The sequence below is a fragment of the Triturus cristatus genome, chromosome 12 (genome assembly GCF_964204655.1).
Source record: "Triturus cristatus chromosome 12, aTriCri1.1, whole genome shotgun sequence".
Classification (NCBI taxonomy): Eukaryota; Metazoa; Chordata; class Amphibia; order Caudata; family Salamandridae; genus Triturus; species Triturus cristatus.
The window spans coordinates 728,043,876-728,069,012 of NC_140595.1; the positions used below are offsets into that span (position 1 = coordinate 728,043,876).

The following is a 25,137-nucleotide window of genomic DNA, read 5'->3' on the forward strand; positions in this document are numbered from 1 at the left end:
TTTTTTATTCTCCCCCGTGTTACATGCTTAACCTCTCCATGTGTAATTTCTCTTAACCTGCTGTCCCAGGAAGAGAATTTCATATACAGGCTCTTTCTGTGTTTTTTTCCCTAGTCTGTCTTTCCCATTTCTTAGCTGTGTAACTGTTCCTTTACGCGCTCTATTTAAACGCCATCAATCTCATTTGAGCTCCTTGCTCCTGCTTCTGTTTTCTCCATCTCTTATACTGCCAGTTCTCTCTTTCTCTGTGGTTGGTGGCTACTTTCCTGAGCTTCCGAAGCCACGTGGTTCCTGCCTCTTGTTGTCAGACTTGAATTGGAAAAGGAACCATATTAACAAGCCTTTACCACTCACACACGGTGGAAGTTTATACTTTAATTCAGTGAGCTAAGAAAAGCGTGTTGTGGGTCCCCTACGAGCCATGGTGCTTGCTTCATCATGATTTGGCACCAGTCATTAGCCGCAGCTCTGCTAATGAGCCACTGAGGTCAGTTTCAATAATTACTCAAAAACATAACCATGCAGCCCACCCCTCAACTGTGTATTTATCTTGCTTTTCTGCTGTTTGTGTGATTAGCTGGGAGGAGCTCACGGCGACATCCTCCCTATACAAGTGTAGATGGATCACTCTCTAACTCTTTCTTGCTTCACATACAAATGGCTTGAAAGGTGCAGGGAAGATGCAGGTCTAATAGACAGAATAGAAGGTCTGTTCCAGGTGGGTTTCTCTGCATTGGTGTCCCATCACAGGTCCGCAAGTGTAATGTGTGATCTTTTACTCCTGGCATTTCACAAGCAGGCGGCCAGGAAACGGTTTCAGCCTATCAACCACTGAGGAGACGCAGCCTCTGAATGAGGAATGAGGAAGCAATGAATACATCCAGCCTATCACAGGAACAGCCCTGAGTGTTCCGAATTTTAAATTCTCCATGTCACTGTTTGTCATTGAGCCCAAGTAGCTCGCCGTGATCGTATAGTGGTTAGTACTCTGCGTTGTGGCCGCAGCAACCTCGGTTCGAATCCGAGTCACGGCATTGTGGTTGGCAATGTCATGGCAGTTGGGTGTTAATTTTACAGAATTAGCAAATGTACCAGTAGTTTTTGTAAAATGTCTATTAAAAACAGATCCTTTCAAATATTTAAACCATCTAACAACAAATGATTTAAACTCGCATGATTATAAGCTGTAGCTATAATGTATTTACTTACATAAATTATCGTTCTTGAACCTATTGGGGGTGGAGGGGGAGCGGAGCTCACCCCCCAGGTGCAGTTGAGTGACCTGTGTTGTGGCTCTCTAGAGGGAAGGCACAAATTTTGCTGTCACCCAGCCCAATCCAGATGAGTATTGGGGCCAGGTTTCAGGCAAATAGAGCAGTAAGTGCAGAGAAATGTTCACTCTCTAAAAGTGGCATTTCTAAAATAGTAAAGTTAAATCCAACCTCACCAGTAAGTAGGATTTTCAATAAATAAATAAAGCTACTCCTCTCCGATATGGAATTACCAAATGAAAAGTATAGGGGAACACCCGGAGCTAACCTATGAGAGGGGTAGACCTCACAGTAGTGAAAAATGAAATAGACTGTTTGGTACCTACAGGACATGCGAACCACCAAAGTACATATCTTATTTTTTACTTACATAGCATCATGCACCTAGGACTACCTAGGGCCTACCTTAGGGGTAAATTATATGTAATAAAAGGGGAGTTTAAGGCTTGGCAAGTAGGCTGGGACTCCCCTGGGAGACCCCTGAGTCTATGCCCAGAACCATAACTCTGCCAGTCCAGTACTTACCTAAAAGCCGATGACTCACTTTTCTTCCATAGGCTAACATTGAGTGGTTTCACTTGGAAATTCTTCTAAGTGGTGTCGATTTTGCAAACATGTAAATATTCCTTAAAAATCGCCTGTATAACTTAAACGCAGTTTCTCAACTGCTTACAGGTGGTACAGTAGTGCTGGATCTAGGATCCAACACTGACCTAGAAAAAGTAACCATAACCCCACTTACCTGCTAAGGGAATTTCCTTCCATAGGATAACATTGGTAATTTGATCAGCAAAAGTTTCTAAGTGTCAACTTTTAAAATAGCAAAATATTGCTTAAAAATCACAACAGTAACTAAAACGAATTTACTCACTTGTTTCCAAGAACTGTCCCATGACTGAATCTAGGATCCAGTCCTGGATTTAGAAAAGTAATCCTGAAAGTAATTAATTGCATATAACTTAAAATTCCCATTGAGCTCAATGTATTATTGTGATTCAAATTGTGTTGCCTATTGCAATAAACTGTAACTATTACCTGCAAAAGTCAATTGCCTATTGCAAAGTATTTAACTAAAGCATCTCATTCTGAGAAAGTATATTTTGATACCTATTGTTGGTTCTAAAATAAAACAACAATATCTTTTTTATGCAAACCAATGGCCTAGAGTTCAGTTCTTGAGTGTGTGAGACCATTTGCTGACTGAGTGTGTACAACAAATGTTTTACACTGTACTCTGATACTTCCTTACTGCTCGGCAAGCTACCACTTTAGAGAGTAAGGTTATATCTAACTTTAGCCTCTGCCAAACCTCTGGGGACTGGGGACTCTGTGCACACTGTACCTATTTGGGAACAGTATATACAGAGCCACTTTCTCACAGTAGTGATAAAGTGATTAGAGTCCTAAGGCCAACATAAAGATACAGCAAAACGTGAGGTGAAAAGCGAAAAGGTTGCTGGTAGGCCACCTTAAGGATGCCAGGTCTAACAAAAATGAACTAAGGATAACATGAGTAAAACATCAGGTTTCTCTACTGCATTTGGTGAGACAAGTGGGCCTTCTTTTATCTTCCATTCAAGCAATCTTTGACAGACCCCTTTATTATAGAGCTTTTCAAGGATTAAAGATAAGGCACTTACAAAGGAGTCCCAAATACTCAGAGATGGTTGACTTCTGTAATATGGGTCATAGACTAAAAGCAGCGCAAAAACAGAGCGCAACAGGGTCCAAAAAATTGAGTGCCACAAGAGAGTTTGAATGCAAGCGTATCCTTTTACAGATCCAGAGATATACTCATGCAATTTTTGTTTTTAGGACAGAACGTGCATGATGAAAAAAACATTGTTTTTAAAAAGCGCATTGCAGAATATCAGTACTTTGATGTGGGAAAACTTCAAAACTTTCAAACAAAATATTTGCATGCAGCTTACAGTAAGTTGTTGTGGCCGAGTGGTTAAGGCGATGGACTAGAAATCCATTGGGGTATCCCCGCGCAGGTTCGAATCCTGCCAACAACGAGAATCTTTTTATTATCGGCTACAATTTCAGAAGTTAACCTTTAGTATTTCTTCCATTTCAGTTTTATAAATAGGTGGCTTATTTTTGTGTCACTATTGCCTCTCCACATATTTGTTATCGCTACCTCTTTCATGTCTTTGCTACACCTCTTTCCTACTTTAGCACTGGTGTAAACGCTTCAAATTATTATACTGTTGCTCTCTCATTCATACCTGCGCATGCACTTGAAAGTTACTTTACCAATAAAAGACGCAAAGAGAGAAATAGAACAAAAGTGCTGGCTGGATTGGCAAACGCACTTCATAAAACTGCATTTTCTTTTTTATTCTCCCCCGTGTTACATGCTTAACCTCTCCATGTGTAATTTCTCTTAACCTGCTGTCCCAGGAAGAGAATTTCATCTACAGGCTCTTTCTGTGTTTTTTTCCCTAGTCTGTCTTTCCCATTTCTTAGCTGTGTAACTGTTCCTTTACGCGCTCTATTTAAATGCCATCAATCTCATTTGAGCTCCTTGCTCCCGCTTCTGTTTTCTCCATCTCTCATACTGCCAGTTCTCTCTTTCTCTGTGGTTGGTGGCTACTTTCCTGAGCTTCCGAAGCCACGTGGTTCCTGCCTCTTGTTGTCAGACTTGAATTGGAAAAGGAACCATATTAACAAGCCTTTACCACTCACACACGGTGGAAGTTTATACTTTAATTCAGTGAGCTAAGAAAAGCGTGTTGTGGGTCCCCTACGAGCCATGGTGCTTGCTTCATCATGATTTGGCACCAGTCATTAGCCGCAGCTCTGCTAATGAGCCACTGAGGTCAGTTTCAATAATTACTCAAAAACATAACCATGCAGCCCACCCCTCAACTGTGTATTTATCTTGCTTTTCTGCTGTTCGTGTGATTAGCTGGGAGGAGCTCACGGCGACATCCTCCCTATAAAAGTGTAGATGGATCACTCTCTAACTCTTTCTTGCTTCACATACAAATGGCTTGAAAGGTGCAGGGAAGATGCAGGTCTAATAGACAGAATAGAAGGTCTGTTCCAGGTGGGTTTCTCTGCATTGGTGTCCCATCACAGGTCCGCAAGTGTAATGTGTGATCTTTGACTCCTGGCATTTCACAAGCAGGCGGCCAGGAAACGGTTTCAGCCTATCAACCACTGAGGAGACGCAGCCTCTGAATGAGGAATGAGGAAGCAATGAATACATCCACCCTATCACAGGGACACGCCTGAGTGTTCCGAATTATAAATTCTCCATGTCACTGTTTGTCATTGAGCCCAAGTAGCTCGCCGTGATCGTATACTGGTTAGTACTCTGCGTTGTGGCCGCAGCAACCTCGGTTCGAATCCGAGTCACAGCATTGTGGTTGGCAATGTCATGGCAGTTGGGTGTTAATTTTACAGAATTAGCAAATGTACCAGTAGTTTTTGTAAAATGTCTATTAAAAACAGATCCTTTCAAATATTTAAACCATCTAACAACAAATGATTTAAACTCGCATGATTATAAGCTGTAGCTATAATGTATTTACTTACATAAATTATCGTTCTTGAACCTATTGGGGGTGGAGGGGGAGCGGAGCTCACCCCCCAGGTGCAGTTGAGTGACCTGTGTTGTGGCTCTCTAGAGGGAAGGCACAAATTTTGCTGTCACCCAGCCCAATCCAGACGTGTATCGGGGCCAGGTTTCAGGCAAATAGAGCAGTAAGTGCAGAGAAATATTCACTCTCTAAAAGTGGCATTTCTAAAATAGTAAAGTTAAATCCAACCTCACCAGTAAGTAGGATTTTCAATAAATAAATAAAGCTACTCCTCTCCGATATGGAATTACCAAATAAAAAGTATAGGGGAATACCCAGAGCTAACCTATGAGAGGGGTAGACCTCACAGTAGTGAAAAATGAAATAGACTGTTTGGTACTTACAGGACATGCGAACCACCAAAGTACATATCTTATTTTTTACTTACATAGCATCATGCACCTAGGACTACCTAGGGCCTACCTTAGGGGTAAATTATATGTAATAAAAGGGGAGTTTAAGGCTTGGCAAGTAGGCTGGGACTCCCCTGGGAGACCCCTGGTCTATGCCCAGAACCATAACTCTGCCAGTCGAGTACTTACCTAAAAGCCGATAACTCACTTTTCTTCCATAGGCTAACATTGAGTGGTTTCACTTGGAAATTCTTCTAAGTGGTGTGGAGTTTTGGAACTTTAAAATATTCATCTAAAATCAGCCGGACAACGAATTCTGATTTACTCACCCGTTATCAGGAGAGACCTCAGTGCTGCATCTTGGAGCTCAGTACTGACCCTGAAAAGTAATTTTAACCGTACTTACCAGTAACTCGAATTTCCTTCCATGGGATATCATTGCCTGCTTTTTGCTGAAAATGTTCTAAGTGTCGATTTTTGAAACTTATAAATATTCTTTAAAAATCGTACCAACTGTGAAAACGTAATTGTTTACCTGTTTTAGATAGATGTCCCAGTACTGAGCCTAGGACCCCAGCACTGGATTACAAAAATAACGAGAACGTACTTTACCCGTAACTTGAATTTTCTTCCATAGGAAACCATTGACTGTTTTTCTGTGAAATTTCTTCTAAGTGTCGATTTTGCAAACATGTAAATATTCTTAAAAAAATCGCCTGTATAACTTAAATGCAGTTTCTCAACTGCTTACAGGTGGTATAGTAGTGCTGGATCTAGGATCCAACACTGACCTAGAAAAAGTAACCATAACCCCACTTACCTGCTAAGTGAATTTCCTTCCATAGGATAACATTGGTAATTTGATCAGCAAAAGTTTCTAAGTGTCAACTTTTAAAATAGCAAAATATTGCTTAAAAATCACAACAGTTACTAAAACGAATTTACTCACTTGTTTCCAAGAACTGTCCCAGGACTGAATCTAGGATCCAGTCCTGGATTTAGAAAAGTAATCCTGAAAGTAATTAATTGCATATAACTTAAAATTCCCATTGAGCTCAATGTATTATTGTGATTCAAATTGTGTTGCCTATTGCAATAAACTGTAACTATGACCTGCAAAAGTCAATTGCCTATTGCAAAGTATTTAACTAAAGCATCTCATTCTGAGAAAGTATATTTTGATACCTATTGTTCGTTCTAAAATAAAACAACAATATCTTTTTTATGCAAACCAATGGCCTAGAGTTCAGTTCTTGAGTGTGTGAGACCATTTGCTGACTGAGTGTGTACAACAAATGTTTTACACTGTACTCTGATACTGCCTTACTGCTCGGCAAGCTACCACTTTAGAGAGTAAGGTTATATCTAACTTTAGCCTCTGCCAAACCTCTGGGGACTGGGGACTCTGTGCACACTGTACCTATTTGGGAACAGTATATACAGAGCCACTTTCTCACAGTAGTGATAAAGTGATTAGAGTCCTAAGGCCAACATAAAGATACAGCAAAACGTGAGGTGAAAAGCAAAAAGGTTGCTGGTAGGCCACCTTAAGGATGCCAGGTCTAACAAAAATGAACTAAGGATAACATGAGTAAAACATCAGGTTTCTCTACTGCATTTGGTGAGACAAGTGGGCCTTCTTTTATCTTCCATTCAAGCAATCTTTGACAGACCCCTTTATTATAGAGCTTTTCAAGGATTAAAGATAAGGCACTTACAAAGGAGTCCCAAATACTCAGAGATGGTTGACTTCTGTAATATGGGTCGTAGACTAAAAGCAGCGCAAAAACAGAGTGCAACAGGGTCCAAAAAATTGAGTGCCACAAGAGAGTTTGAATGCAAGCGTATCCTTTTACAGATCCAGAGATATACTCATGCAATTTTTGTTTTTAGGACAGAACGTGCATGATGAAAAAAACATTGTTTTTAAAAAGCGCATTGCAGAATATCAGTACTTTGATGTGGGAAAACTTCAAAACTTTCAAACAAAATATTTGCATGCAGCTTACAGTAAGTTGTTGTGGCCGAGTGGTTAAGGCGATGGACTAGAAATCCATTGGGGTATCCCCGCGCAGGTTCGAATCCTGCCAACAACGAGAATCTTTTTATTATGGGCTACAATTTCAGAAGTTAACCTTTAGTATTTCTTCCATTTCAGTTTTATAAATAGGTGGCTTATTTTTGTGTCACTATTGCCTCTCGACATATTTGTTATCGCTACCTCTTTCATGTCTTTGCTACACCTCATTCCTACTTTAGCACTGGTGTAAACGCTTCAAATTATTATACTGTTGCTCTCTCATTCATACCTGCGCATGCACTTGAAAGTTACTTTACCAATAAAAGACGCAAAGAGAGAAATAGAACAAAAGTGCTGGCTGGATTGGCAAACACACTTCATAAAACTGCATTTTCTTTTTTATTCTCCCCCGTGTTACATGCTTAACCTCTCCATGTGTAATTTCTCTTAACCTGCTGTCCCAGGAAGAGAATTTCATCTACAGGCTCTTTCTGTGTTTTTTTCCCTAGTCTGTCTTTCCCATTTCTTAGCTGTGTAACTGTTCCTTTACGCGCTCTATTTAAACGCCATCAATCTCATTTGAGCTCCTTGCTCCTGCTTCTGTTTTCTCCATCTCTCATACTGCCAGTTCTCTCTTTCTCTGTGGTTGGTGGCTACTTTCCTGAGCTTCCGAAGCCACGTGGTTCCTGCCTCTTGTTGTCAGACTTGAATTGGAAAAGGAACCATATTAACAAGCCTTTACCACTCACACACGGTGGAAGTTTATACTTTAATTCAGTGAGCTAAGAAAAGCGTGTTGTGGGTCCCCTACGAGCCATGGTGCTTGCTTCATCATGATTTGGCACCAGTCATTAGCCGCAGCTCTGCTAATGAGCCACTGAGGTCAGTTTCAATAATTACTCAAAAACATAACCATGCAGCCCACCCCTCAACTGTGTATTTATCTTGCTTTTCTGCTGTTTGTGTGATTAGCTGGGAGGAGCTCACGGCGACATCCTCCCTATACAAGTGTAGATGGATCACTCTCTAACTCTTTCTTGCTTCACATACAAATGGCTTGAAAGGTGCAGGGAAGATGCAGGTCTAATAGACAGAATAGAAGGTCTGTTCCAGGTGGGTTTCTCTGCATTGGTGTCCCATCACAGGTCCGCAAGTGTAATGTGTGATCTTTTACTCCTGGCATTTCACAAGCAGGCGGCCAGGAAACGGTTTCAGCCTATCAACCACTGAGGAGACGCAGCCTCTGAATGAGGAATGAGGAAGCAATGAATACATCCAGCCTATCACAGGAACAGCCCTGAGTGTTCCGAATTTTAAATTCTCCATGTCACTGCTTGTCGTTGAGCCCAAGTAGCTCGCCGTGATCGTATAGTGGTTAGTACTCTGCGTTGTGGCCGCAGCAACCTCGGTTCGAATCCGAGTCACGGCATTGTGGTTGGCAATGTCATGGCAGTTGGGTGTTAATTTTACAGAATTAGCAAATGTACCAGTAGTTTTTGTAAAATGTCTATCAAAAACAGATCCTTTCAAATATTTAAACCATCTAACAACAAATGATTTAAACTCGCATGATTATAAGCTGTAGCTATAATGTATTTACTTACATAAATTATCATTCTTGAACCTATTGGGGGTGGAGGGGGAGCAGAGCTCACCCCCCAGGTGCAGTTGAGTGACCTGTGTTGTGGCTCTCTAGAGGGAAGGCACAAATTTTGCTGTCACCCAGCCCAATCCAGACGAGTATTGGGGCCAGGTTTCAGGCAAATAGAGCAGTAAGTGCAGAGAAATGTTCACTCTCTAAAAGTGGCATTTCTAAAATAGTAAAGTTAAATCCAACCTCACCAGTAAGTAGGATTTTCAATAAATAAATAAAGCTACTCCTCTCCGATATGGAATTACCAAATGAAAAGTATAGGGGAACACCCGGAGCTAACCTATGAGAGGGGTAGACCTCACAGTAGTGAAAAATGAAATAGACTGTTTGGTACCTACAGGACATGCGAACCACCAAAGTACATATCTTATTTTTTACTTACATAGCATCATGCACCTAGGACTACCTAGGGCCTACCTTAGGGGTAAATTATATGTAATAAAAGGGGAGTTTAAGGCTTGGCAAGTAGGCTGGGACTCCCCTGGGAGACCCCTGAGTCTATGCCCAGAACCATAACTCTGCCAGTCGAGTACTTACCTAAAAGCCGATGACTCACTTTTCTTCCATAGGCTAACATTGAGTGGTTTCACTTGGAAATTCTTCTAAGTGGTGTCGATTTTGCAAACATGTAAATATTCCTTAAAAATCGCCTGTATAACTTAAACGCAGTTTCTCAACTGCTTACAGGTGGTACAGTAGTGCTGGATCTAGGATCCAACACTGACCTAGAAAAAGTAACCATAACCCCACTTACCTGCTAAGGGAATTTCCTTCCGTAGGATAACATTGGTAATTTGATCAGCAAAAGTTTCTAAGTGTCAACTTTTAAAATAGCAAAATATTGCTTAAAAATCACAACAGTAACTAAAACGAATTTACTCACTTATTTCCAAGAACTGTCCCATGACTGAATCTAGGATCCAGTCCTGGATTTAGAAAAGTAATCCTGAAAGTAATTAATTGCATATAACTTAAAATTCCCATTGAGCTCAATGTATTATTGTGATTCAAATTGTGTTGCCTATTGCAATAAACTGTAACTATTACCTGCAAAAGTCAATTGCCTATTGCAAAGTATTTAACTAAAGCATCTCATTCTGAGAAAGTATATTTTGATACCTATTGTTGGTTCTAAAATAAAACAACAATATCTTTTTTATGCAAACCAATGGCCTAGAGTTCAGTTCTTGAGTGTGTGAGACCATTTGCTGACTGAGTGTGTACAACAAATGTTTTACACTGTACTCTGATACTTCCTTACTGCTCGGCAAGCTACCACTTTAGAGAGTAAGGTTATATCTAACTTTAGCCTCTGCCAAACCTCTGGGGACTGGGGACTCTGTGCACACTGTACCTATTTGGGAACAGTATATACAGAGCCACTTTCTCACAGTAGTGATAAAGTGATTAGAGTCCTAAGGCCAACATAAAGATACAGCAAAACGTGAGGTGAAAAGCGAAAAGGTTGCTGGTAGGCCACCTTAAGGATGCCAGGTCTAACAAAAATGAACTAAGGATAACATGAGTAAAACATCAGGTTTCTCTACTGCATTTGGTGAGACAAGTGGGCCTTCTTTTATCTTCCATTCAAGCAATCTTTGACAGACCCCTTTATTATAGAGCTTTTCAAGGATTAAAGATAAGGCACTTACAAAGGAGTCCCAAATACTCAGAGATGGTTGACTTCTGTAATATGGGTCATAGACTAAAAGCAGCCCAAAAACAGAGCGCAACAGGGTCCAAAAAATTGAGTGCCACAAGAGAGTTTGAATGCAAGCGTATCCTTTTACAGATCCAGAGATATACTCATGCAATTTTTGTTTTTAGGACAGAACGTGCATGATGAAAAAAACATTGTTTTTAAAAAGCGCATTGCAGAATATCAGTACTTTGATGTGAGAAAACTTCAAAACTTTCAAACAAAATATTTGCATGCAGCTTACAGTAAGTTGTTGTGGCCGAGTGGTTAAGGCGATGGACTAGAAATCCATTGGGGTATCCCCGCGCAGGTTCGAATCCTGCCAACAACGAGAATCTTTTTATTATGGGCTACAATTTCAGAAGTTAACCTTTAGTATTTCTTCCATTTCAGTTTTATAAATAGGTGGCTTATTTTTGTGTCACTATTGCCTCTCCACATATTTGTTATCGCTACCTCTTTCATGTCTTTGCTACACCTCTTTCCTACTTTAGCACTGGTGTAAACGCTTCAAATTATTATACTGTTGCTCTCTCATTCATACCTGCGCATGCACTTGAAAGTTACTTTACCAATAAAAGACGCAAAGAGAGAAATAGAACAAAAGTGCTGGCTGGATTGGCAAACGCACTTCATAAAACTGCATTTTCTTTTTTATTCTCCCCCGTGTTACATGCTTAACCTCTCCATGTGTAATTTCTCTTAACCTGCTGTCCCAGGAAGAGAATTTCATCTACAGGCTCTTTCTGTGTTTTTTTCCCTAGTCTGTCTTTCCCATTTCTTAGCTGTGTAACTGTTCCTTTACGCGCTCTATTTAAATGCCATCAATCTCATTTGAGCTCCTTGCTCCCGCTTCTGTTTTCTCCATCTCTCATACTGCCAGTTCTCTCTTTCTCTGTGGTTGGTGGCTACTTTCCTGAGCTTCCGAAGCCACGTGGTTCCTGCCTCTTGTTGTCAGACTTGAATTGGAAAAGGAACCATATTAACAAGCCTTTACCACTCACACACGGTGGAAGTTTATACTTTAATTCAGTGAGCTAAGAAAAGCGTGTTGTGGGTCCCCTACGAGCCATGGTGCTTGCTTCATCATGATTTGGCACCAGTCATTAGCCGCAGCTCTGCTAATGAGCCACTGAGGTCAGTTTCAATAATTACTCAAAAACATAACCATGCAGCCCACCCCTCAACTGTGTATTTATCTTGCTTTTCTGCTGTTCGTGTGATTAGCTGGGAGGAGCTCACGGCGACATCCTCCCTATAAAAGTGTAGATGGATCACTCTCTAACTCTTTCTTGCTTCACATACAAATGGCTTGAAAGGTGCAGGGAAGATGCAGGTCTAATAGACAGAATAGAAGGTCTGTTCCAGGTGGGTTTCTCTGCATTGGTGTCCCATCACAGGTCCGCAAGTGTAATGTGTGATCTTTGACTCCATGCATTTCACAAGCAGGCGGCCAGGAAACGGTTTCAGCCTATCAACCACTGAGGAGACGCAGCCTCTGAATGAGGAATGAGGAAGCAATGAATACATCCACCCTATCACAGGGACACGCCTGAGTGTTCCGAATTATAAATTCTCCATGTCACTGTTTGTCATTGAGCCCAAGTAGCTCGCCGTGATCGTATACTGGTTAGTACTCTGCGTTGTGGCCGCAGCAACCTCGGTTCGAATCCGAGTCACAGCATTGTGGTTGGCAATGTCATGGCAGTTGGGTGTTAATTTTACAGAATTAGCAAATGTACCAGTAGTTTTTGTAAAATGTCTATTAAAAACAGATCCTTTCAAATATTTAAACCATCTAACAACAAATGATTTAAACTCGCATGATTATAAGCTGTAGCTATAATGTATTTACTTACATAAATTATCGTTCTTGAACCTATTGGGGGTGGAGGGGGAGCGGAGCTCACCCCCCAGGTGCAGTTGAGTGACCTGTGTTGTGGCTCTCTAGAGGGAAGGCACAAATTTTGCTGTCACCCAGCCCAATCCAGACGTGTATCGGGGCCAGGTTTCAGGCAAATAGAGCAGTAAGTGCAGAGAAATATTCACTCTCTAAAAGTGGCATTTCTAAAATAGTAAAGTTAAATCCAACCTCACCAGTAAGTAGGATTTTCAATAAATAAATAAAGCTACTCCTCTCCGATATGGAATTACCAAATAAAAAGTATAGGGGAATACCCAGAGCTAACCTATGAGAGGGGTAGACCTCACAGTAGTGAAAAATGAAATAGACTGTTTGGTACTTACAGGACATGCGAACCACCAAAGTACATATCTTATTTTTTACTTACATAGCATCATGCACCTAGGACTACCTAGGGCCTACCTTAGGGGTAAATTATATGTAATAAAAGGGGAGTTTAAGGCTTGGCAAGTAGGCTGGGACTCCCCTGGGAGACCCCTGGTCTATGCCCAGAACCATAACTCTGCCAGTCGAGTACTTACCTAAAAGCCGATAACTCACTTTTCTTCCATAGGCTAACATTGAGTGGTTTCACTTGGAAATTCTTCTAAGTGGTGTGGAGTTTTGGAACTTTAAAATATTCATCTAAAATCAGCCGGACAACGAATTCTGATTTACTCACCCGTTATCAGGAGAGACCTCAGTGCTGCATCTTGGAGCTCAGTACTGACCCTGAAAAGTAATTTTAACCGTACTTACCAGTAACTCGAATTTCCTTCCATGGGATATCATTGCCTGCTTTTTGCTGAAAATGTTCTAAGTGTCGATTTTTGAAACTTATAAATATTCTTTAAAAATCGTACCAACTGTGAAAACGTAATTGTTTACCTGTTTTAGATAGATGTCCCAGTACTGAGCCTAGGACCCCAGCACTGGATTACAAAAATAACGAGAACGTACTTTACCCGTAACTTGAATTTTCTTCCATAGGAAACCATTGACTGTTTTTCTGTGAAATTTCTTCTAAGTGTCGATTTTGCAAACATGTAAATATTCTTAAAAAAATCGCCTGTATAACTTAAACGCAGTTTCTCAACTGCTTACAGGTGGTATAGTAGTGCAGGATCTAGGATCCAACACTGACCTAGAAAAAGTAACCATAACCCCACTTACCTGCTAAGTGAATTTCCTTCCATAGGATAACATTGGTAATTTGATCAGCAAAAGTTTCTAAGTGTCAACTTTTAAAATAGCAAAATATTGCTTAAAAATCACAACAGTTACTAAAACGAATTTACTCACTTGTTTCCAAGAACTGTCCCAGGACTGAATCTAGGATCCAGTCCTGGATTTAGAAAAGTAATCCTGAAAGTAATTAATTGCATATAACTTAAAATTCCCATTGAGCTCAATGTATTATTGTGATTCAAATTGTGTTGCCTATTGCAATAAACTGTAACTATGACCTGCAAAAGTCAATTGCCTATTGCAAAGTATTTAACTAAAGCATCTCATTCTGAGAAAGTATATTTTGATACCTATTGTTCGTTCTAAAATAAAACAACAATATCTTTTTTATGCAAACCAATGGCCTAGAGTTCAGTTCTTGAGTGTGTGAGACCATTTGCTGACTGAGTGTGTACAACAAATGTTTTACACTGTACTCTGATACTGCCTTACTGCTCGGCAAGCTACCACTTTAGAGAGTAAGGTTATATCTAACTTTAGCCTCTGCCAAACCTCTGGGGACTGGGGACTCTGTGCACACTGTACCTATTTGGGAACAGTATATACAGAGCCACTTTCTCACAGTAGTGATAAAGTGATTAGAGTCCTAAGGCCAACATAAAGATACAGCAAAACGTGAGGTGAAAAGCAAAAAGGTTGCTGGTAGGCCACCTTAAGGATGCCAGGTCTAACAAAAATGAACTAAGGATAACATGAGTAAAACATCAGGTTTCTCTACTGCATTTGGTGAGACAAGTGGGCCTTCTTTTATCTTCCATTCAAGCAATCTTTGACAGACCCCTTTATTATAGAGCTTTTCAAGGATTAAAGATAAGGCACTTACAAAGGAGTCCCAAATACTCAGAGATGGTTGACTTCTGTAATATGGGTCGTAGACTAAAAGCAGCGCAAAAACAGAGTGCAACAGGGTCCAAAAAATTGAGTGCCACAAGAGAGTTTGAATGCAAGCGTATCCTTTTACAGATCCAGAGATATACTCATGCAATTTTTGTTTTTAGGACAGAACGTGCATGATGAAAAAAACATTGTTTTTAAAAAGCGCATTGCAGAATATCAGTACTTTGATGTGGGAAAACTTCAAAACTTTCAAACAAAATATTTGCATGCAGCTTACAGTAAGTTGTTGTGGCCGAGTGGTTAAGGCGATGGACTAGAAATCCATTGGGGTATCCCCGCGCAGGTTCGAATCCTGCCAACAACGAGAATCTTTTTATTATGGGCTACAATTTCAGAAGTTAACCTTTAGTATTTCTTCCATTTCAGTTTTATAAATAGGTGGCTTATTTTTGTGTCACTATTGCCTCTCGACATATTTGTTATCGCTACCTCTTTCATGTCTTTGCTACACCTCATTCCTACTTTAGCACTGGTGTAAACGCTTCAAATTATTATACTGTTGCTCTCTCATTCATACCTGCGCATGCACTTGAAAGTTACTTTACCAATAAAAGACGCAAAGAGAGAAATAGAACAAAAGTGCTGGCTGGATTGGCAAACACACTTCATAAAACTGCATTTTCTTTTTTATTCTCCCCCGTGTTACATGCTTAACCTCTCCATGTGTAATTTCTCTTAACCTGCTGTCCCAGGAAGAGAATTTCATCTACAGGCTCTTTCTGTGTTTTTTTCCCTAGTCTGTCTTTCCCATTTCTTAGCTGTGTAACTGTTCCTTTACGCGCTCTATTTAAACGCCATCAATCTCATTTGAGCTCCTTGCTCCTGCTTCTGTTTTCTCCATCTCTCATACTGCCAGTTCTCTCTTTCTCTGTGGTTGGTGGCTACTTTCCTGAGCTTCCGAAGCCACGTGGTTCCTGCCTCTTGTTGTCAGACTTGAATTGGAAAAGGAACCATATTAACAAGCCTTTACCACTCACACACGGTGGAAGTTTATACTTTAATTCAGTGAGCTAAGAAAAGCGTGTTGTGGGTCCCCTACGAGCCATGGTGCTTGCTTCATCATGATTTGGCACCAGTCATTAGCCGCAGCTCTGCTAATGAGCCACTGAGGTCAGTTTCAATAATTACTCAAAAACATAACCATGCAGCCCACCCCTCAACTGTGTATTTATCTTGCTTTTCTGCTGTTTGTGTGATTAGCTGGGAGGAGCTCACGGCGACATCCTCCCTATACAAGTGTAGATGGATCACTCTCTAACTCTTTCTTGCTTCACATACAAATGGCTTGAAAGGTGCAGGGAAGATGCAGGTCTAATAGACAGAATAGAAGGTCTGTTCCAGGTGGGTTTCTCTGCATTGGTGTCCCATCACAGGTCCGCAAGTGTAATGTGTGATCTTTTACTCCTGGCACTTCACAAGCAGGCGGCCAGGAAACGGTTTCAGCCTATCAACCACTGAGGAGACGCAGCCTCTGAATGAGGAATGAGGAAGCAATGAATACATCCAGCCTATCACAGGAACAGCCCTGAGTGTTCCGAATTTTAAATTCTCCATGTCACTGCTTGTCGTTGAGCCCAAGTAGCTCGCCGTGATCGTATAGTGGTTAGTACTCTGCGTTGTGGCCGCAGCAACCTCGGTTCGAATCCGAGTCACGGCATTGTGGTTGGCAATGTCATGGCAGTTGGGTGTTAATTTTACAGAATTAGCAAATGTACCAGTAGTTTTTGTAAAATGTCTATCAAAAACAGATCCTTTCAAATATTTAAACCATCTAACAACAAATGATTTAAACTCGCATGATTATAAGCTGTAGCTATAATGTATTTACTTACATAAATTATCATTCTTGAACCTATTGGGGGTGGAGGGGGAGCAGAGCTCACCCCCCAGGTGCAGTTGAGTGACCTGTGTTGTGGCTCTCTAGAGGGAAGGCACAAATTTTGCTGTCACCCAGCCCAATCCAGACGAGTATTGGGGCCAGGTTTCAGGCAAATAGAGCAGTAAGTGCAGAGAAATGTTCACTCTCTAAAAGTGGCATTTCTAAAATAGTAAAGTTAAATCCAACCTCACCAGTAAGTAGGATTTTCAATAAATAAATAAAGCTACTCCTCTCCGATATGGAATTACCAAATGAAAAGTATAGGGGAACACCCGGAGCTAACCTATGAGAGGGGTAGACCTCACAGTAGTGAAAAATGAAATAGACTGTTTGGTACCTACAGGACATGCGAACCACCAAAGTACATATCTTATTTTTTACTTACATAGCATCATGCACCTAGGACTACCTAGGGCCTACCTTAGGGGTAAATTATATGTAATAAAAGGGGAGTTTAAGGCTTGGCAAGTAGGCTGGGACTCCCCTGGGAGACCCCTGAGTCTATGCCCAGAACCATAACTCTGCCAGTCGAGTACTTACCTAAAAGCCGATGACTCACTTTTCTTCCATAGGCTAACATTGAGTGGTTTCACTTGGAAATTCTTCTAAGTGGTGTCGATTTTGCAAACATGTAAATATTCCTTAAAAATCGCCTGTATAACTTAAACACAGTTTCTCAACTGCTTACAGGTGGTACAGTAGTGCTGGATCTAGGATCCAACACTGACCTAGAAAAAGTAACCATAACCCCACTTACCTGCTAAGTGAATTTCCTTCCATAGGATAACATTGGTAATTTGATCAGCAAAAGTTTCTAAGTGTCAACTTTTAAAATAGCAAAATATTGCTTAAAAATCACAACAGTAACTAAAACGAATTTACTCACTTGTTTCCAAGAACTGTCCCAGGACTGAATCTATGATCCAGTCCTGGATTTAGAAAAGTAATCCTGAAAGTAATTAATTGCATATAACTTAAAATTCCCATTGAGCTCAATGTGTTATTGTGATTCAAATTGTGTTCACTATTGCAATAAACTGTAACTATTACCGGCAAAAGTCAATTGCCTATTGCAAAGTATTTAACTAAAGCATCTCATTCTGAGAAAGTATATTTTGATACCTATTGTTGGTTCTAAAATAAAACAACAATATCTTTTTTATGCAAACCAATGGCCTAGAGTTCAGTTATTGAGTGTGTGAGACCATTTGCTGACTGAGTGTGTACAACAAATGTTTTACACTGTACTCTGATACTGCCTTACTGCTCGGCAAGCTACCACTTTAGAGAGTAAGGTTATATCTAACTTTAGCCTCTGCCAAACCTCTGGGGACTGGGGACTCTGTGCACACTGTACCTATTTGGGAACAGTATATACAGAGCCACTTTCTCACAGTAGTGATAAAGTGATTAGAGTCCTAAGGCCAACATAAAGATACAGCAAAACGTGAGGTGAAAAGCAAAAAGGTTGCTGGTAGGCCACCTTAAGGATGCCAGGTCTAACAAAAATGAACTAAGGATAACATGAGTAAAACATCAGGTTTCTCTACTGCATTTGGTGAGACAAGTGGGCCTTCTTTTATCTTCCATTCAAGCAATCTTTGACAGACCCCTTTATTATAGAGCTTTTCAAGGATTAAAGATAAGGCACTTACAAAGGAGTCCCAAATACTCAGAGATGGTTGACTTCTGTAATATGGGTCATAGACTAAAAGCAGCGCAAAAACAAAGTGCAACAGGGTCCAAAAAATTGAGTGCCACAAGAGAGTTTGAATGCAAGCGTATCCTTTTACAGATCCAGAGATATACTCATGCAATTTTTGTTTTTAGGACAGAACGTGCATGATGAAAAAAACATTGTTTTTAAAAAGCGCATTGCAGAATATCAGTACTTTGATGTGGGAAAACTTCAAAACTTTCAAACAAAATATTTGCATGCAGCTTACAGTAAGTTGTTGTGGCCGAGTGGTTAAGGCGATGGACTAGAAATCCATTGGGGTATCCCCGCGCAGGTTCGAATCCTGCCAACAACGAGAATCTTTTTATTATGGGCTACAATTTCAGAAGTTAACCTTTAGTATTTCTTCCATTTCAGTTTTATAAATAGGTGGCTTATTTTTGTGTCACTATTGCCTCTCGACATATTTGTTATCGCTACCTCTTTCATGTCTTTGCTACACCTCATTCCTACTTTAGCACTGGTGTAAACGCTTCAAATTATTATACTGTTGCTCTCTCATTCATACCTGCGCATGCACTTGAAAGTTACTTTACCAATAAAAGACGCAAAGAGAGAAATAGAACAAAAGTGCTGGCTGGATTGGCAAACACACTTTATAAAACTGCATTTTCTTTTTTATTCTCCCCCGTGTTACATGCTTAACCTCTCCATGTGTAATTTCTCTTAACCTGCTGTCCCAGGAAGAGAATTTCATCTACAGGCTCTTTCTGTGTTTTTTTCCCTAGTCTGTCTTTCCCATTTCTTAGCTGTGTAACTGTTCCTTTACGCGCTCTATTTAAACGCCATCAATCTCATTTGAGCTCCTTGCTCCTGCTTCTGTTTTCTCCATCTCTTATACTGCCAGTTCTCTCTTTCTCTGTGGTTGGTGGCTACTTTCCTGAGCTTCCGAAGCCACGTGGTTCCTGCCTCTTGTTGTCAGACTTGAATTGGAAAAGGAACCATATTAACAAGCCTTTACCACTCACACACGGTGGAAGTTTATACTTTAATTCAGTGAGCTAAGAAAAGCGTGTTGTGGGTCCCCTACGAGCCATGGTGCTTGCTTCATCATGATTTGGCACCAGTCATTAGCCGCAGCTCTGCTAATGAGCCACTGAGGTCAGTTTCAATAATTACTCAAAAACATAACCATGCAGCCCACCCCTCAACTGTGTATTTATCTTGCTTTTCTGCTGTTTGTGTGATTAGCTGGGAGGAGCTCACGGCGACATCCTCCCTATACAAGTGTAGATGGATCACTCTCTAACTCTTTCTTGCTTCACATACAAATGGCTTGAAAGGTGCAGGGAAGATGCAGGTCTAATAGACAGAATAGAAGGTCTGTTCCAGGTGGGTTTCTCTGCATTGGTGTCCCATCACAGGTCCGCAAGTGTAATGTGTGATCTTTTACTCCTGGCATTTCACAAGCAGGCGGCCAGGAAACGGTTTCAGCCTATCAACCACTGAGGAGACGCAGCCTCTGAATGAGGAATGAGGAAGCAATGAATACATCCAGCCTATCACAGGAACAGCCCTGAGTGTTCCGAATTTTAAATTCTCCATGTCACTGTTTGTCGTTGAGCCCAAGTAGCTCGCCGTGATCGTATAGTGGTTAGTACTCTGCGTTGTGGCCGCAGCAACCTCGGTTCGAATCCGAGTCACGGCATTGTGGTTGGCAATGTCATGGCAGTTGGGTGTTAATTTTACAGAATTAGCAAATGTACCAGTAGTTTTTGTAAAATGTCTATTAAAAACAGATCCTTTCAAATATTTAAACCATCTAACAACAAATGATTTAAACTCGCATGATTATAAGCTGTAGCTATAATGTATTTACTTACATAAATTATCGTTCTTGAACCTATTGGGGGTGGAGGGGGAGCGGAGCTCACCCCCCAGGTGCAGTTGAGTGACCTGTGTTGTGGCTCTCTAGAGGGAAGGCACAAATTTTGCTGTCACCCAGCCCAATCCAGATGAGTATTGGGGCCAGGTTTCAGGCAAATAGAGCAGTAAGTGCAGAGAAATGTTCACTCTCTAAAAGTGGCATTTCTAAAATAGTAAAGTTAAATCCAACCTCACCAGTAAGTAGGATTTTCAATAAATAAATAAAGCTACTCCTCTCCGATATGGAATTACCAAATGAAAAGTATAGGGGAACACCCGGAGCTAACCTATGAGAGGGGTAGACCTCACAGTAGTGAAAAATGAAATAGACTGTTTGGTACCTACAGGACATGCGAACCACCAAAGTACATATCTTATTTTTTACTTACATAGCATCATGCACCTAGGACTACCTAGGGCCTACCTTAGGGGTAAATTATATGTAATAAAAGGGGAGTTTAAGGCTTGGCAAGTAGGCTGGGACTCCCCTAGGAGACCCCTGAGTCTATGCCCAGAACCATAACTCTGCCAGTCCAGTACTTACCTAAAAGCCGATGACTCACTTTTCTTCCATAGGCTAACATTGAGTGGTTTCACTTGGAAATTCTTCTAAGTGGTGTCGATTTTGCAAACATGTAAATATTCCTTAAAAATCGCCTGTATAACTTAAACGCAGTTTCTCAACTGCTTACAGGTGGTACAGTAGTGCTGGATCTAGGATCCAACACTGACCTAGAAAAAGTAACCATAACCCCACTTACCTGCTAAGGGAATTTCCTTCCATAGGATAACATTGGTAATTTGATCAGCAAAAGTTTCTAAGTGTCAACTTTTAAAATAGCAAAATATTGCTTAAAAATCACAACAGTAACTAAAACGAATTTACTCACTTGTTTCCAAGAACTGTCCCATGACTGAATCTAGGATCCAGTCCTGGATTTAGAAAAGTAATCCTGAAAGTAATTAATTGCATATAACTTAAAATTCCCATTGAGCTCAATGTATTATTGTGATTCAAATTGTGTTGCCTATTGCAATAAACTGTAACTATTACCTGCAAAAGTCAATTGCCTATTGCAAAGTATTTAACTAAAGCATCTCATTCTGAGAAAGTATATTTTGATACCTATTGTTGGTTCTAAAATAAAACAACAATATCTTTTTTATGCAAACCAATGGCCTAGAGTTCAGTTCTTGAGTGTGTGAGACCATTTGCTGACTGAGTGTGTACAACAAATGTTTTACACTGTACTCTGATACTTCCTTACTGCTCGGCAAGCTACCACTTTAGAGAGTAAGGTTATATCTAACTTTAGCCTCTGCCAAACCTCTGGGGACTGGGGACTCTGTGCACACTGTACCTATTTGGGAACAGTATATACAGAGCCACTTTCTCACAGTAGTGATAAAGTGATTAGAGTCCTAAGGCCAACATAAAGATACAGCAAAACGTGAGGTGAAAAGCGAAAAGGTTGCTGGTAGGCCACCTTAAGGATGCCAGGTCTAACAAAAATGAACTAAGGATAACATGAGTAAAACATCAGGTTTCTCTACTGCATTTGGTGAGACAAGTGGGCCTTCTTTTATCTTCCATTCAAGCAATCTTTGACAGACCCCTTTATTATAGAGCTTTCCAAGGATTAAAGATAAGGCACTTACAAAGGAGTCCCAAATACTCAGAGATGGTTGACTTCTGTAATATGGGTCATAGACTAAAAGCAGCGCAAAAACAGAGTGCAACAGGGTCCAAAAAATTGAGTGCCACAAGAGAGTTTGAATGCAAGCGTATCCTTCTAAAGATCCAGAGATATACTCATGCAATTTTTGTTTTTAGGACAGAACGTGCATGATGAAAAAAACATTGTTTTTAAAAAGCGCATTGCAGAATATCAGTACTTTGATGTGGGAAAACTTCAAAACTTTCAAACAAAATATTTGCATGCAGCTTACAGTAAGTTGTTGTGGCCGAGTGGTTAAGGCGATGGACTAGAAATCCATTGGGGTATCCCCGCGCAGGTTCGAATCCTGCCAACAACGAGAATCTTTTTATTATGGGCTACAATTTCAGAAGTTAACCTTTAGTATTTCTTCCATTTCAGTTTTATAAATAGGTGGCTTATTTTTGTGTCACTATTGCCTCTCCACATATTTGTTATCGCTACCTCTTTCATGTCTTTGCTACACCTCATTCCTACTTTAGCACTGGTGTAAACGCTTCAAATTATTATACTGTTGCTCTCTCATTCATACCTGCGCATGCACTTGAAAGTTACTTTACCAATAAAAGACGCAAAGAGAGAAATAGAACAAAAGTGCTGGCTGGATTGGCAAACGCACTTCATAAAACTGCATTTTCTTTTTTATTCTCCCCCGTGTTACATGCTTAACCTCTCCATGTGTAATTTCTCTTAACCTGCTGTCCCAGGAAGAGAATTTCATCTACAGGCTCTTTCTGTGTTTTTTTCCCTAGTCTGTCTTTCCCATTTCTTAGCTGTGTAACTGTTCCTTTACGCGCTCTATTTAAATGCCATCAATCTCATTTGAGCTCCTTGCTCCCGCTTCTGTTTTCTCCATCTCTCATACTGCCAGTTCTCTCTTTCTCTGTGGTTGGTGGCTACTTTCCTGAGCTTCCGAAGCCACGTGGTTCCTGCCTCTTGTTGTCAAACTTGAATTGGAAAAGGAACCATATTAACAAGCCTTTACCACTCACACACGGTGGAAGTTTATACTTTAATTCAGTGAGCTAAGAAAAGCGTGTTGTGGGTCCCCTACGAGCCATGGTGCTTGCTTCATCATGATTTGGCACCAGTCATTAGCCGCAGCTCTGCTAATGAGCCACTGAGGTCAGTTTCAATAATTACTCAAAAACATAACCATGCAGCCCACCCCTCAACTGTGTATTTATCTTGCTTTTCTGCTGTTCGTGTGATTAGCTGGGAGGAGCTCACGGCGACATCCTCCCTATAAAAGTGTAGATGGATCACTCTCTAACTCTTTCTTGCTTCACATACAAATGGCTTGAAAGGTGCAGGGAAGATGTAGGTCTAATAGACAGAATAGAAGGTCTGTTCCAGGTGGGTTTCTCTGCATTGGTGTCCCATCACAGGTCCGCAAGTGTAATGTGTGATCTTTGACTCCTGGCATTTCACAAGCAGGCGGCCAGGAAACGGTTTCAGCCTATCAACCACTGAGGAGACGCAGCCTCTGAATGAGGAATGAGGAAGCAATGAATACATCCACCCTATCACAGGGACACGCCTGAGTGTTCCGAATTATAAATTCTCCATGTCACTGTTTGTCGTTGAGCCCAAGTAGCTCGCCGTGATCGTATAGTGGTTAGTACTCTGCGTTGTGGCCGCAGCAACCTCGGTTCGAATCCGAGTCACAGCATTGTGGTTGGCAATGTCATGGCAGTTGGGTGTTAATTTTACAGAATTAGCAAATGTACCAGTAGTTTTTGTAAAATGTCTATTAAAAACAGATCCTTTCAAATATTTAAACCATCTAACAACAAATGATTTAAACTCGCATGATTATAAGCTGTAGCTATAATGTATTTACTTACATAAATTATCGTTCTTGAACCTATTGGGGGTGGAGGGGGAGCGGAGCTCACCCCCCAGGTGCAGTTGAGTGACCTGTGTTGTGGCTCTCTAGAGGGAAGGCACAAATTTTGCTGTCACCCAGCCCAATCCAGACGTGTATCGGGGCCAGGTTTCAGGCAAATAGAGCAGTAAGTGCAGAGAAATATTCACTCTCTAAAAGTGGCATTTCTAAAATAGTAAAGTTAAATCCAACCTCACCAGTAAGTAGGATTTTCAATAAATAAATAAAGCTACTCCTCTCCGATATGGAATTACCAAATAAAAAGTATAGGGGAATACTCAGAGCTAACCTATGAGAGGGGTAGACCTCACAGTAGTGAAAAATGAAATAGACTGTTTGGTACTTACAGGACATGCGAACCACCAAAGTACATATCTTATTTTTTACTTACATAGCATCATGCACCTAGGACTACCTAGGGCCTACCTTAGGGGTAAATTATATGTAATAAAAGGGGAGTTTAAGGCTTGGCAAGTAGGCTGGGACTCCCCTGGGAGACCCCTGAGTCTATGCCCAGAACCATAACTCTGCCAGTCGAGTACTTACCTAAAAGCCGATAACTCACTTTTCTTCCATAGGCTAACATTGAGTGGTTTCACTTGGAAATTCTTCTAAGTGGTGTGGAGTTTTGGAACTTTAAAATATTCATCTAAAATCAGCCGGACAACGAATTCTGATTTACTCACCCGTTATCAGGAGAGACCTCAGTGCTGCATCTTGGAGCTCAGTACTGACCCTGAAAAGTAATTTTAACCGTACTTACCAGTAACTCGAATTTCCTTCCATGGGATATCATTGCCTGCTTTTTGCTGAAAATGTTCTAAGTGTCGATTTTTGAAACTTATAAATATTCTTTAAAAATCGTACCAACTGTGAAAACGTAATTGTTTACCTGTTTTAGATAGATGTCCCAGTACTGAGCCTAGGAGCCCAGCACTGGATTACAAAAATAACGAGAACGTACTTTACCCGTAACTTGAATTTTCTTCCATAGGAAACCATTGACTGTTTTTCTGTGAAATTTCTTCCAAGTGTCGATTTTGCAAACATGTAAATATTCTTAAAAAAATCGCCTGTATAACTTAAACGCAGTTTCTCAACTGCTTACAGGTGGTACAGTAGTGCTGGATCTAGGATCCAACACTGACCTAGAAAAAGTAACCATAACCCCACTTACCTGCTAAGTGAATTTCCTTCCATAGGATAACATTGGTAATTTGATCAGCAAAAGTTTCTAAGTGTCAACTTTTAAAATAGCAAAATATTGCTTAAAAATCACAACAGTTACTAAAACGAATGTACTCACTTGTTTCCAAGAACTGTCCCAGGACTGAATCTAGGATCCAGTTCTGGATTTAGAAAAGTAATCCTGAAAGTAATTAATTGCATATAACTTAAAATTCCCGTTGAGCT

At 40.6% G+C, this 25,137-nt stretch overlaps 10 non-coding genes across 10 annotated transcripts; all 10 read left to right on the plus strand.

Annotated features, from left to right (window-relative positions):
• Positions 1-962: 962 nt before the first annotated feature.
• TRNAH-GUG (transfer RNA histidin (anticodon GUG)) lies at positions 963-1,034 on the plus strand. The gene has a single exon. It is a non-coding gene; the product is annotated as a tRNA-His (tRNA).
• A 2,173-nt stretch (positions 1,035-3,207) lies between these two features.
• On the plus strand, positions 3,208-3,289 carry TRNAS-AGA (transfer RNA serine (anticodon AGA)). The gene has a single exon. It is a non-coding gene; the product is annotated as a tRNA-Ser (tRNA).
• Positions 3,290-7,228: 3,939 nt separating this feature from the next.
• TRNAS-AGA (transfer RNA serine (anticodon AGA)) lies at positions 7,229-7,310 on the plus strand. Its single transcript has one exon. It is a non-coding gene; the product is annotated as a tRNA-Ser (tRNA).
• Positions 7,311-8,591: 1,281 nt separating this feature from the next.
• Positions 8,592-8,663, plus strand: TRNAH-GUG (transfer RNA histidin (anticodon GUG)). Its single transcript has one exon. It is a non-coding gene; the product is annotated as a tRNA-His (tRNA).
• Positions 8,664-10,836: 2,173 nt separating this feature from the next.
• TRNAS-AGA (transfer RNA serine (anticodon AGA)) lies at positions 10,837-10,918 on the plus strand. Its single transcript has one exon. It is a non-coding gene; the product is annotated as a tRNA-Ser (tRNA).
• A 3,939-nt stretch (positions 10,919-14,857) lies between these two features.
• TRNAS-AGA (transfer RNA serine (anticodon AGA)) lies at positions 14,858-14,939 on the plus strand. Its single transcript has one exon. It is a non-coding gene; the product is annotated as a tRNA-Ser (tRNA).
• A 1,281-nt stretch (positions 14,940-16,220) lies between these two features.
• On the plus strand, positions 16,221-16,292 carry TRNAH-GUG (transfer RNA histidin (anticodon GUG)). The gene has a single exon. It is a non-coding gene; the product is annotated as a tRNA-His (tRNA).
• A 2,173-nt stretch (positions 16,293-18,465) lies between these two features.
• On the plus strand, positions 18,466-18,547 carry TRNAS-AGA (transfer RNA serine (anticodon AGA)). Its single transcript has one exon. It is a non-coding gene; the product is annotated as a tRNA-Ser (tRNA).
• A 1,281-nt stretch (positions 18,548-19,828) lies between these two features.
• TRNAH-GUG (transfer RNA histidin (anticodon GUG)) lies at positions 19,829-19,900 on the plus strand. Its single transcript has one exon. It is a non-coding gene; the product is annotated as a tRNA-His (tRNA).
• A 2,173-nt stretch (positions 19,901-22,073) lies between these two features.
• Positions 22,074-22,155, plus strand: TRNAS-AGA (transfer RNA serine (anticodon AGA)). The gene has a single exon. It is a non-coding gene; the product is annotated as a tRNA-Ser (tRNA).
• The last annotated feature ends 2,982 nt before the right edge of the window (positions 22,156-25,137 follow it).